General features: G+C 40.2%; 1 protein-coding gene across 3 annotated transcripts in view; it reads right to left on the bottom strand.

The window, feature by feature from the left end:
- The window catches only part of LOC141273646 (PH and SEC7 domain-containing protein 1-like), a 555,342-nt gene that overhangs the window by 514,828 nt on the left and 25,962 nt on the right, over positions 1–14,552 (bottom strand). For all 3 annotated transcript variants that reach the window (XM_073685772.1, XM_073685776.1, XM_073685773.1), the window contains one exon: positions 7,595–7,673. The gene's annotated coding sequence lies outside the window, so the exon portion shown is untranslated. The remainder of the gene's footprint in view (positions 1–7,594; positions 7,674–14,552) is intronic.

Here is a 14,552-nt window from a genome sequence, read left to right as displayed (position 1 = left end):
AAGACATTGCTAATATTTTAAGATTAGACTCACATAAGCAGTTTTGATGCAGCTAAGTCACTTTTTCCTGTCTCTTTCTCTTCTGTAGTTTTCCTGTGACCTCTACTGTCTACCCCAAAAGTCCCAGTGTTCTCAATTAGAAGAGGCCAGGGTGAAATTTTGCTGCTGCAAGCACTTGCCTTGTAAATCTTGCAGAGTACGTCCAAGGGTTTACTGCATACATTACAATAGTTTACAGTAACCGTAAGCTTTTACTTAGTTTATAACCGGCTTTATGATGTAATAAATATTCAAAGCACACTATGGTCAAAAGTATGTAGAAATCTGACCATCAGATCTATAAGAGCTTGTGTGACTACACTTTCCAAATAGTTCTTCTATTTACAAATAAATCCTAACAACGCACTTCCATGTAATTACAATACTGAAATACAGTGCAAATAATCATATATAGCAGCTTGCATTGGGTCATGTACCTCGCCTACCTATACAAGTAAAAGACCAATGCTATAGTCCAAATGGTACGATATATTGCAATATGTGACCAATGTTGCAGTAAGCGAATAATAACAATAGTGTAAAATATAATGCAAACAGGCATATATAGCAAATTCTACCGGATACTGTACCACACCTACCTATACAGGTAAAAGTCCAATGCTGTAATCCAGATGATACAATTTGTGTCCAATATTGTTGTAAGCCAAAATTCCCATGTTTCCACAGCAGTATGTGTAAAAATCTAAGTCCTGAGGCAAGTAAGGTAATTGTGCAGGTGCCTCGGCCGGTGGCGCTGTAGCAAACTTACTGCAATCAACAGAGCAGCACACTCAAGGTGACGGTCACCCGAAGGAGGGGTACATCATTAGACCCATCCATCAGAGGCCTGCACTCTGCATTGTTATTTAACTAAGCCCACTGATGGATCGATCTGGGTCTAAAAGTGATGAGTGTGAATTGTATTCTATAGTGGATGGGCAACCAGTGCAGTCACTGGAACAGGGCAAGGACATTGGTGTAGTGGTTAGACAGAAAGATGAGCCTCGCTTCAGGATGGACTGTAAAGGGCAATACTGAAAATGAGAATGAACCAGAAAAACTGTGAGCATATGTTTATGCTTTTTTTTTATTTACAGTAAAACTGCATCAGAAATTTTGCTTGTTTTTTATGTATTATTTTGCTGCTAGAACATGACAAAATGCTGCCCACTGTGCAGTGGCCAGCATTTTGTCATGTTCTATCTTTATAATTACATCTACAGGGCTGTAACTCCCACATATTGCTTTTATGTTTTGACCAAAGGAACGCTAGTAAGGGCGGGTATCATTGTATTTATTTATTTTGTTACTAATCCATTTTTCTTTTATATTCAATCTGTTTTATTAAACATTAATTAAACATTAATTATTGATTATTATAAATTTTGCAAATCAAAAAATATATTGAATTAGAAGAAAACATAATATAGAAAATGTCCACAGTTCCAATGAGATCACCTCTTTCAATATCAATTCACATTGTAATACCTTGAACATCATATTGTTTATGTAATAATCACCAATAAGAGGTTCTTATGTTAAGGTAACTTTTATATTATGTCTGAAGAAATCATATAAAGAGAGGAAAGAAAAAGAGAGAGAAAAGAGAAAAGACATAGGGATGAGGGATGGGGAGGGGGTAAGGTCCTTATGCCCATGTAGATAATTATGAGCACAATCACATAAATCTGTTGAAACTATTAAAACAGAGTATGTAAATCATGTGAATCCTGAAACAGAAGCCATCCGCTCCAAACCCTTCTGAATTTATCGTTGGTTCCATTACATTCTGCAGAAAGTTCTACATAAATTCACCATTTAATTGTACCAATCCAATATGCTAGGTGGGTTTTTAAGTTTCCATTTTGCTTTTAATGTGGAAAAATTACAGTAAGGATTCTGAAAACATGTACATATTGCATATTTTAAAAAATGCATCACAGGTAAAAAAAAAAAAAATGATCATATGAATGACATTTTTAGAAATCTCATTCATTTTGCTGTTACTGTAAAACTCAGGGTTTTTTTTCGAATGGAAAATGCACAAGAAAAATGCAACGTATGAAGAAACCCCAAGTGAGAATTGTGAAGATGTTTTTGAGGTACAGTTTTCTTGAGCGTGTAAATCACTGAAAATAGGCAATGAAGGAAACATCTGAATCAAATATAACTCCAAATCAATGTACATTTTGTCTAGGAATTAGAGTGCCAAAAAATGAATTGGAAATATTAGGTTTAGGTAGTTTATGAGATGGTGGAAACATGGGGTCAGTTTTTGAAAGATTCAGAGGACATGGGGTTATGCCTCATTTAGTAGTCTTTTTTTCCTCATACTTACAAAAAAAAATGGTCTTATTTTCATCAGTATTTTGTTTTAAATCTGTTTTGGTCAGTGTGTCCTTTTTTACCAGGAGTGCTTCAACGGTGATTTTCTAGTATGCCAAAAAGAGAAAAATAAATTGTAAAGCTTGTCCTGTTTCATTGGACTACAAAACCCTTCCCCAGATCTCCATTCCATCAGGCAACTAAAACAGTGAGCAGTACCTAGTATCCACATTGAGGCGGCAAACAGGAAGGAATATTTCTAGAAACAATAGACTTTCGAACATGGACACAGCTGGGGTAAAATGCTGGAATATCTTTCCAAGGAGGGGCAGTCCCTTCCTATAGTCCCTAATATAACTGAGGCAGATGGTACTGTTACTACCTCTCCAGAGCGTATTCTGAAGGCCAGTTCACCATTTACTATCGGGATCTCTACAGCTCACATACGCTAACAGCACATCAGGAGACAAGTCAGACTCTCCCATCTATTACACTGCCATCTCTAACAGCAGAACTGCAGACCTTCTTAGAAAAACCATTAGGAGATGGCAAGAACACTGAGGCCATCTCATCTCTTAAAAATGGAAAGGATTCAGGCCCTAGTGGGCTAGCTGGTGAGTTTTCTAAAAAGTTTGCAAACATCCTTACAGCTCACCTAAAGGAAGTTTCCAATACAGCTAGAGTGGGGGGACTGATTTCACCCTCATTATATGAGGCAACTTTCGTGTCTCCCTGTTTCCTCATAGACTGTAAGCTTGCGAGCAGGACCATCGCTTCTCTTAGTATCTGTTGAATTATGTGTTTATTCTGTAATGTCTTTATTGTTTGTACAAGTCCCCTCTGAAATTTAAAAAGTGCTGTGAAATATGTTGGCGCTATAGAAATAAAAATTATTATTATTATTCTTCTTCTTCAGACAGACATCAAAATCTTAGCAGAAATACTCACAAATGGGCACAAAACAGTTATTTTTTCCTTTATCATGCCAAATAAAGCCAAATTTTTACTGTTAGGAGGATTTATGATAACATTCAAGCAATAGACGAAAATTTAGACACTCGAGTGGCAGTCTTCCTTGAAGCCACCAAGGAATTTAAACTATTTGTTGGCTACTCTGGAGATATTTGGGTTTGGTTGGACATTTGTATGTTGGGTCCAACTTCTATATTATGCCCCTGTCTCATAAGTTAGAGTACATGGATGGTTGTTGAACCCTCTTCTGCAGCACAGAAATACTGTACATTCATGGGTGCCCTCTCATTCCCCTTTCTGGCTGAACATATCTGCACAGATCCTTCTATTATTGGTCTATGAAAAGTATATATGCCTATACACAGATGACATGATGTTTATGATTTAACTAGTGGACCCCGAGCCATCATTACATAGGGACCTTACACTTATTGACAAATTGGGTATTCAAGCCTTAAAATATATCAGTCTAAGGCTTGTATTTTGCCCTTGGATATTTTCCCTTCGGCCCAGTAATAGTACAATGCTTCATTACAGAGGTGCAGGACCATAAAATACTTAGGGATAGAAGTAAGTAGACATATTCAAGATTATTACACCCCGAACTTTGTACCTCTCATCACTCATATTACTGCAAAGTGCACAACTTAGGCCCGGTTTCAATCTATGCTAGGTCAAGAAGGTCTTTTTCTACCTAAAATACTACATGTTATCCAACAATCATCTAAATACTTAGCTATATACAAATTCCAAAAAATAAATCTGATTCTGTCATCCTTCATCTAACATAAGGGCAGGCATGGAAGAGACTGCTAAATCGATGGGACTGTGGAGGAGTGGGAGTTCACGATCTAACTTGTATTATGTAGGAGCCTAACTGAATCACACACATTATTGGGGCAGACTGGATTGTGAACCTACAATGCCTTACTTATGGGAAGTAATACCCAAAACAAGATATATGGTATTTCTCAAAACTATGTCATGTAACCCCGGGTCAGCCAAATTATATTCTTCACATAAGACAATTATGGCAAACTACGGTATAATGCGTCTTTATAATGCATCCAGTGTTCACAAATTCACACTTTTATGGTTCAATAAATTTCTGTTTCTGAAACAATGGATAAGCAAAGGGATAATGTACATAGAAAATATTTATACACAATCTGGGTTTAAGACATTCCAGACTCTAAAGGAGGAGTTTGATTTCCTAACTGAATGCCATTTCAATATTTTCATTTAAGACATGCATTTACACTCAAATTTGTCAGGACTCCCTGAAATTTCAAAACTTCTCAATTTCTTTCATCCTGATGATAGGTAATCCCAAAAATAATTTAGCATTTTACACCCGTTTAATTGCCATAAGGTAATCTGACTTAGTAGCCCATAGCATGTCCAAATGGGAGCAGTACCTGGGCAATATGAATTGGGAAGATTGGGAAGACAGTCTGAATGTACCCTAAAAAACATCTCATAGATACCCAGAATGCATGAAATTCCTATATATTACACATAATGTATACTTCACAACGAGACTGACCATATCATCACTAGATATGGAGACATCTTCTCGAAATGTGGCCAAACATTGGGCACCTTTTATTGTGGAATTACCCACAAATCTAGGGCTTCTGTTATTCTGTTTCTAAATGATCTCATGGGTACCTGTGACAATACAGCTTAAAATCTTAATCGGCCAGATTAGATTTGTTAAGCCAAGAGAAATACATTTACAGGTCAACATGAACACAATACTGTATGTGTATTTCTGTGGCTGTCAAGAAGGTCATACTATTTATATAATCCTGATTGTTGTCTCATCTTGAGTCTGTGAACAATGAATGTTTGCTAAATATGTTGATTAACCATTGTGTGGACCCTGTGGCTTGTTGACTCACAAAACAGGAGGACAAACTATGTAAATTCATTAAATGCTCAAACAATGAGACCTGAGCCCTGTGAGTAATGCCCTCCCTAACCCCTTATCAATGAATGTGTACTTGAAAGGACAACTGTAACTATTTTAAGGGACATGTGCCTCTGTGGCACACAGATTTGAAACAGAGATTGGAAAGAGACTTTACAAGGAGAATCAAAGTTCAGACTCTCTCAGACCATCAGCTTGGAAGCATGGCTTTAACCTAAGAGACACAGATTTGGATTCTACATGATTCCAGCATAAGGGTATATGGCCCTGACTGGAAAGATACAGATCTGCTCCATTGATCATCAGAGAGCCCATGGATACATTTGGGAAGACCAGGTTGGGACGATGAAGTCACCTGGAGCCATGGATATGTTGTTTGGGGTTGCCAGGTGGGACCCTCTGGTCGCCTGGAACCCATGGAGAAGCAAGATTGGGACCAACCAGTCATCTGGCCCCATGGAAACTCTCGGAGAGGCCAGGGTGGGATTCTTGGGTCTCCTGGCCTCGTACCTTGATGGACTGCTAGCTTCCTAACCTTGCCGCTATGTTCTCTCTGTGGGGGCCTGCCAGAAGCGGGGGGCCACTGGTTGAGGTAGTTGGCCCTGGAAGTCCCAAAGTCACAGCTTTTCTATCCCAGGCGAGCTAGCGGAAAGGTGAGGACTGTGTAATGTTATACCATCTTGGGTATTTGCTGGGACTGTCCTATGTGTTTATTGTCTGCTTTGTGGTTCAATAAAGTATTGCCACGCTGTTTTACCCTCGCGCTGTGTTGTCTTAGTAGTATTACGCCCACAGAAGACCCCAGGTCTTCACAGTACCCTAGTGCAATTAGACCCCAGATGATGCTTACTGGGCCCATCTAACAGCAGAAAATTTCAGCTTCTTACATGAGACCATATTTTAGGCAAGAAAATTAATTGCTTGATTCGGATGAGTGAAAATATACGGTCTTCTACCCTGTGGATATCCTGCTTAAATACATCTTTACAGTGACATGGTAACAAATCTAAATAATTAAGGTATTAGCATGTGCGGACGTGGTCCGCAGGGCTGGTTGTGGATATAATTTTACTCCCTCTCAGATATTGACTGTAAACAAAGATTCTTTTCTGCTTTGTAGAAGTTGCATTTTCAAATTTAAAAAAGAGAGCGAGAGAGAGTCAGCGCACGGATTGCACATAGATAACAATGTGTGCTGTCTAAGATTTACAGTACATTGACCCATACACTTGTGTAGGTGATTTTGATCTGTGACTCTGCTCAAAAAGACATTTCTTGTTTATTTTTTTGAGGATATACAATCAGTAAAAAAACACGCACATATGAAAAGCACCATAATGGGTAAAAGTCCATCTGTTGAAAGCACAAGTAGAACACATACATAAAGAACATACATTGATAAGAGGCCTTACAGACAATCAGTGGTGTTTTGTAGCAGTGCAGGGGTGATAGCACGTGAAAAGATATGTAATTGGGTGCCATCAATGTAGAATTGGTCCTGGAAGTCAAATCGGCTGAGAAGTCATATGATAAATGTCTTTTTGGTGTATGGTTCATCATGTTACCATATTCATAGTAAAGATCACAAAACATTAACAATGTTTATATTTACATGCTATTAAAAAATGCCAACAAAGTGCACATCCACTAATCAGCAGAGTGCTGGTAGACTCCCAATAACTCTCCTTACTGGCAGGTCTCTGCATAGTGATGCTTTGTTCATTGCAGAACAGGTAAAGCTGTTGTCCAGTCTGATTTACATTGATGATCTATTGTTATGACACATTGTATGGAAACATGCTGTTCCAGCTCTACACTATGTGAATGTCCAGCCGCTGCGGGAGCAGCAAACCGATGATCACTGGGGGTCTAACAGCTGATGGGTGAGGGGCTTGGACTTGCACTGTTTAACAAGGATAGATCATCAAAATTTAAGCATTGGATAACCACTTTAATAGAAAAAGCTACTTCATTCTTTGCTTGTCCGTGAAGAAGCAGAGCTTCCAAATTAGTAGGGCAGAATAGTTGAGAAGACTCCTTCTGCAGTGGAAGTATGAAGAGACTATATTATCAGCTGACGGGGAGGCCATCCTCAGAACAGCACCAAGATGCATACGTGGAAACAATAATCAATACAAAAAGGTATTAAAACACTGTAGATTACATTATGACATCTTCTATCAGCCTTTAAGGACTTTTTGTATGAAGATTAGTCATAGGATAACCATTCGATAGTGTACTGTTTTTCTTCATTAAACACAATTGTACGGCTTACTAATTTATCAAGACAAAAGCAAAAAAATATATATACTTTTTGTAACTTACCAGCTGTCTTAAATCTCATAATTTCACATCTGGAAATGCTTTCAAAATGTATTCTGATCTTGGATGACTGTTTGTAAGTCTGATAAAAACAAAACAAATTGCAATTAATATTATTAAAAGCAACATAAAAAAAACCTGCAAAGATATACACATTTGACTAACTTGACAAGTACAGAACTAAATATGTACAGCACAATTAGATATAAAATAATACATATGAGGTGGCATTGCTTACATCTTATTTGCTAAAACCACTTACTTCTGACACATTGTCTGGCAATGAATTTTAAAAAAGGAAAAAGGAAAAGCAAGTTCGTAGAAAACTTTAAATTGAATCTGTCAGCAGGTTTTGATGTGTAATCAGAGAGCATCATGATGTAGAGATAGAGAGCCTGATTCCAGCGATATATCACTTAGTTTACTTGGTTCAGCAGTTATCATAGAGTCACAGTTTTCTCTGCTGCAGATTGAGCAGATCTCAGTTGTTGATCTATGTATATCCCTGCCCACATCACAGCTTTCTGTGTACATTGTATAGTGACAGAAAGCTGCTAATCAGTGCTGGGGGAGGGGCTAGACTAGGATGCAGCAGGTTAGTTGTCCTGCAGTGATAATCTCCTACTGATAAAACACTGATGGTATTGAAACACAAAAACACAGGCCAGTAAGAAACACATACTTATAATCAGGGTCTCTGCTACTACATCACGGTGCTCTTAAATTACAATGCAAAAACCTGGAGACAGGTAAGTTGGGGGGTCCAGTGCTGAACAGCACTGCTTCCCTCCTGCATTTCAATTTCAATGGTATCTACGTTACATTCCTGCTTCCCCATTTAGCCTGTGCTTCTGAGTCTTAGAGCAGCAGATGCGATGACATCAACAGATCGTGCCTACTGCAAGGAGCCTTAGTCTTCACAGTGCACAGACCGTACGCATCGGAAGAACGGGGCTAAATGAGTTGTTATGTATTTATATATACACTGCTCAAAAAAATCCTAGATCTGAATGAATTAAATAATCTCATTGAATACTTTGTTCTGTACAAAGTTGAATGTGCTGACAACAAAATCACACAAAAATCATTAATGGAAATCAAATTTATTAACCAATGGAGGCCTGGATTTGGAGTCACCCCCAAAATTACAGTGGAAAAACACACTACAGGCTGATCCAACTTTGATGTAATGTCATTAAAACAAGTCAAAATGAGGCTCAGTATTGTGTGTGGCCTCCACGTGCCTGTATGATCTCCCTACACCGCCTGGGCATGCTCCTGATGAGGTTTGCGGATGGTCTTCTGTGGGATCTGCTCCCAGATCTGGACTAAAGCATCCACCAACTCCTGGACAGTCTGTGGTGCAGCGTGACGTTGGTGGATGGAGCGAGACATGATGTCCCAGATGTGCTCAATCGCATTCAGGTCTGGGGAACAGGCGCGCCAGTCCATAGCTTCAATGCCTTCATCTTGCAGGAACTGCTGACACACTCCAGCCACATGAGGTCTGGCATTGTCCTGCATTAGGAGGAACCCAGGACCAACCGTACCAGCATATGGTGTCACAAGGGGTCTGAGGATCTCATCTCGGTACCTAATGGCAGTCAGGCTACCTCTGGTGAGCACATGGAGGGCTGTGCGGCTCTCCAAAGAAATGACACCCCACACCATTATTGCCCCACTGCCAAACCGGTCTTGCTGAAGGATGTTGCAGGCAGCAGATCGCTCTCCACGGCGTCTCCAGACTGTTACATGTGTCCCATGTGCTCAGTGTGAACCTGCTTTCATCTGTGAAGAGCACAGGGCGCCAGTGGCGACTTTGCCAATCCTGGTGTTCTGTGGCAAATGCCAAGCATCCTACACGGTGTTGGGTTGTAAGCACAACCCCCATCTGTGGACATCGGGCCCTCATACCACCCTCATGGAGTGGGTTTCTAACCGTTTGTGCAGACACATGCACCTTTGTGGCCAGCTGGAGGTCATTTTGCAGAGCTCTGGAAGTGCTCCTCCTGTACCTCCTCGCACAAAGGCGGAGGTAGCGGTCCTGCTGCTGGGTTGTTGCCCTCCTACGGCCCCCTCCACGTCTCCTGGTGTACTGGCCTGTCTCCTGGTAGTGCCTCCAACCTCTGGACACTATGCTGACAGACACAGCAAACCTTCTTGCCACAGTTAACCGCGCATTTTGAAGCTTTTTTTTTAAGCTTTTTTCACTGTTTTCAGAACATTAACAATAAGAACATGGAAGAGTCCAGGAGCCATTTGGTGAGCTGCATATCCTGCTACATGTTCACAGACTTGCCAGTGGAAAAGCCAAACTTCACATGCCAGAAATGCAAGCTTGTGTCCCTGTTGGAGGAAAAGTTGCGAAATCTAGAAGAGAGGTTAACTACCTTGAAAATCATTAAGGAAGGTGAAGAGTTCTTAGACAGAGCAGAATTATCTCTTCATGATTCAGAAAGAGAAGAAATTCGAACTGCACCTGACGAAACCGAGGAATGGAAGCATGTGACCCACAGAAGCAGGAGGATCGAGAGGCAGTCAGCACCCATACTGCTCAGGAACCAGTACCAGGCTCTCACGCAGGAGAACCATGAAGAAATACAGCAAAATAAGACTTTGCCAGCAATGAATAACCTTGTAAGCCCTCAGAATCCTCCTGGATGGAGAAAGAAGAATGTTGTGAAGAAAAAACGGAAAATGGTGGTTATTGGGGATTCCCTGTTAAGAGGAACAGACGCCGCAATCTGCAGACCAGACATAACCTCAAGAGAAATGTGCTGTCTTCCAGGAGCAAAAATTAAAGATGTGTCTGACAGGATATCAAGACTCTTCAGACCTACAGATCACTACCCATTCCTGCTAATACATGTGGGGACAAATGACACCGCAAGAAAGGACCTGGAAACCATCTGCAGTGACTTTGAAGACTTAGGCAAGAAAGTGAAAGAATTGGGAGCGCAGGTGGTCTTCTCATCCATCCTCCCAGTGGATGGCCATGGAACAATGAGGTGGAATAAGATTCTACAGGTGAACAACTGGCTACATCGATGGTGCCGTCAACAAGGATTTGGATTTCTGGATCACGGAATGAATTACCTATACGATGGACTACTTGCTAGAGATGGGGTGCACCTTACGAAGACTGGAAAACATGTATTTGGAAGTCGCCTTGCTACACTCATCAGAAGAGCTTTAAACTAGAACAATGTGGGAAGGGAAGCAAAAGGCCAGAAAAAGCCATACAGCTGACAAATACTATTGAGATCTCTGCTACTGGAAGTGGAAAAGAAGAACAAAGACAAAACAATTTAAATAATAAAAATATGGGAGGAAGAGAAACCAATCACAAACTAAAATGTTTTTATACAAATGCACAAAGCATGGGCAACAAACAAGGAGAATTGGAACTACTAATGCAGGAAAAGGAATATGATGTAATTGGAATCACTGAAACTTGGTGGGACGATACACATGATTGGAATAAAAGGCTAAAAGGATACAACTTATTTGCAAGAAACAGACTTGATAAACGAGGAGGAGGTGTTGCATTGTATGTTAGAAAAGCGTATATCTGCACAGAGATTGAAGCTTCAGAGACTGGGAGTTCTGTGGAAACTGTTTGGGTAAGAATACAAGGAGAGAACAACGGAAAGGACACCATTGTAGGCATTTACTACAGGCCACCTGGGCAAGCTGAAGATATGGATGAACTCTTTATGTATCAAATGACCAAGTTCTCCAAAAAATATGACGTAGTGGTCATGGGAGATTTCAACTATCCAGACATTTGTTGGGAATCTCTCTCAAGTAAAACTAACAGGTCAAGCAAATTCTTATCCTCTCTTGCTGACAACTTTATCTTCCAAAAGGTAGGGGAGAAAACAAGGGGATCTGCTACTTTGGATCTAATCCTTATAAACAGGGAGGAAATGGTTGAGGAGGTAAAGGTGGCTGGGACCCTAGGAGGCAGCGATCATGCTATTATAGAATTTTGGATAACTAGAGGAGGAAGACATGTGAAGACTCAAACTTCAAGGTTAGATTTTAGAAAGGCAGATTTTAAGAGACTCAGAAAGAGAATAGGAGGGATCCAATGGCTGGATGTCCTTAAGGACAAAAATGTCCAGGAAGGATGGGAAATTTTTAAAAATGAGATTCTCAAAGCACAATCGTTAACAATCCCGAAAAGTAGGAAGAATGGGAAGCTTTTAAGGAAACCAGGATGGATGAACACAGAACTTAAACACATGCTAAAAAGAAAGAAAGAAATGTTTATTAAATGGAAAGAGGGAGGCATATCTAAAGAAGATTATAATGCAGTCTGCAGATCCTGTAGGGCACGTATCAGGTTAGCTAAAGCTGACAATGAATTAAGGCTTGCAAGAGATGTCAAAAGCAATAAAAAAGGATTTTGGGGGTATGTCAAAAGTAAAAGAAAAGTCAAAGATGCTATAGGATTTTTACAGGATGAAAATGGAGAAATGGTAAGAGAGGATGTTGAGAAGGCCAAACTTTTTAATTCCTATTTTGCATCTGTTTTCTCTCAGAAAGAAAATGTAACATCAACTGATCTTCACTGTCCTTTTAAAGGAATAGAGGAATCCAAGTTATCTGTAAACAGAAAGATTGTGAGGGAATATTTAGCTAACATAAATGAGTTCAAGTCTCCAGGTCCAGATGAATTACACCCCAGAGTACTGAAGGAGATCGTAGAAGAAATTTTAGAACCACGCTCCATAATCTTTGAAAATTCTTGGAGAACAGGAGAAGTCCCAGAAGACTGGAGAAGAGCAAATGTTGTTCCTATCTTCAAAAAGGGGAAGAAGGTGGACCCAGGGAACTATAGGCCGGTGAGTCTGACTTCTATACCAGGAAAGATCTTTGAACAAATTATTAAACAACATGTATGTAAGTACATGGATAAGCATGAAGTGATTAACCAGAGTCAGCATGGGTTTGTAACTAACAAGTCATGTCAGACTAACTTAATTTCCTTCTATGACAGAATCACTGACTGGGTGGATCAGGGAAATGCTGTAGATATAGTATATCTTGACTTCAGCAAAGCATTTGACAAAGTATCTCACACCATCCTTATTGAAAAAATGACCAAGTATGCAATGGACCAGGCAACTGTTAGGTGGATTCATAACTGGCTTAGTGATCGGACTCAAAGGGTGGTTGTAAATGGCTTCACATCCAGCTGGATGAATGTCTCAAGTGGGGTACCACAGGGCTCCGTCCTGGGACCTGTATTGTTCAACATCTTTATCAATGATTTAGATGAAGAAATTGAGGGTAAGCTGATTAAATTTGCTGATGACACAAAGCTAGGAGGGATAGCTAATACTAGAGAAGAGAGAGAGAGGATTCAAAAAGACCTAAATAAACTGGAGCAGTGGGCAGCAACCAACAGAATGGTTTTTAACAGGGAAAAATGCAAAGTACTACATCTGGGCAATAAAAATGAAAAAAGCATATACAGAATGGGAGGAATAGAGCTAAGCAACAGTACATGTGAAAAAGACTTAGGTATACTAATAGATCATAGACTGAACATGAGTCAACAGTGTGATGCAGCAGCAAAAAAGGCAAATACAATTCTGGGATGTATTAACAGAAGCATACAGTCTAGATCACGTGAAGTCATTATCGGTCTTTACTCCTCTTTGGTCAGACCTCATCTGGAATACTGTGTACAGTTTTGGGCACCACATTTTAAAAAAGACATAGACAAACTGGAGCAAGTTCAGAGAAGAGCGACCAGAATGGTGACTGGTCTGCAAACCATGTCCTATGAGGAACGGTTGCAGGATTTGGGAATGTTTAGCTTGCAAAAAAGAAGACTGAGAGGAGACTTAATAGCTGTCTACAAATATGTCAAGGGCTGTCACATTGTAGAAGGATCATCTTTATTCTCATTTGCACAAGGAAAGACTAGAAGCAATGGGATGAAATTAAATGGGAGGAGACACAGATTAGATATTAGAAAAAACTTTTTGACAGTTAGGGTGATTAATGAGTGGAACAGGCTGCCACGAGAGGTGGTGAGTTCCCCTTCAATGGACGTCTTCAAACAGAGGCTGGACAGACATCTGTCTGAGATGATCTAGTGAATCCTGCTTTGAGCAGGGGGTTGGACCAGATGACCCAAAAGTGACCAAAACATCAGCCAGAAAGCATTGGTACTGAGATGTGGTCTGTGGTCCCCACCTGCAGAACCACTCCTTTATTGAGTGTGTCTTGATAATTGCCAATAATTTCCATCTATTGTCTATTCCATTTGCACAACAGCATGTGAAATTGATTGTCAATCAGTTTTGTTTCCTAAGTGGACAGTTTGATATTCTGTTGTTTAAGTGTTCCCTTTATTTTTTTGAGCAGTATATATATATATATATATATATATATATCAATCAGTCAGTATTTGTGGTGGAAAACTGAAGGGGGCTATGTGGGAATCATATTGTGTGTGGGGGTGACATCATACAGTATTTGAGGGCTGTGGGGGCTAACTTACTGTGTGTGGGGGAGGAGGCATCTTTCAATGTGGAGGGGAATATGGAGCACACCACGCAATGTGTGGGGGCCATGGAGGTCTTCATGCAGTGATTGGGGGCTGTGGGAATTGTGGAGCCATAATACTCTGCAAGGGAGCTGTGAGGGCTGTAATATTGTATGTGTCCATTATAGTGTGTGGAGGAACTATGTGGGTGTCATACTGTGTGTGGAGGGCTGTGGAGGACATCATATTGTGTATGGGGCATCATACTATATGATGGGCTGTGGGAGCATCATACTGTGGAGGGTTAATGGGTCCATCACAATGTGGGGGGATCATACTGCATGGTGGTCTGTGGGGGCCATCATAGAGTGTTAGCAGGGCACAGTAGTAGCAGCCAAGTTGATGAGATTTAAACAATTTCATCCACATGCTACAGAAGTTTTCCATGCAGTGGAT

Source organism: Phyllobates terribilis, unplaced genomic scaffold (assembly GCF_046119375.1).
Source record: "Phyllobates terribilis strain yellow unplaced genomic scaffold, ASM4611937v1 Scaffold_5__5_contigs__length_657084704, whole genome shotgun sequence".
Lineage (NCBI taxonomy): Eukaryota > Metazoa > Chordata > Amphibia > Anura > Dendrobatidae > Phyllobates > Phyllobates terribilis.
Note: the sequence above shows the minus strand (reverse complement) of the source record. Positions and strands in the feature narration are given on the sequence as shown.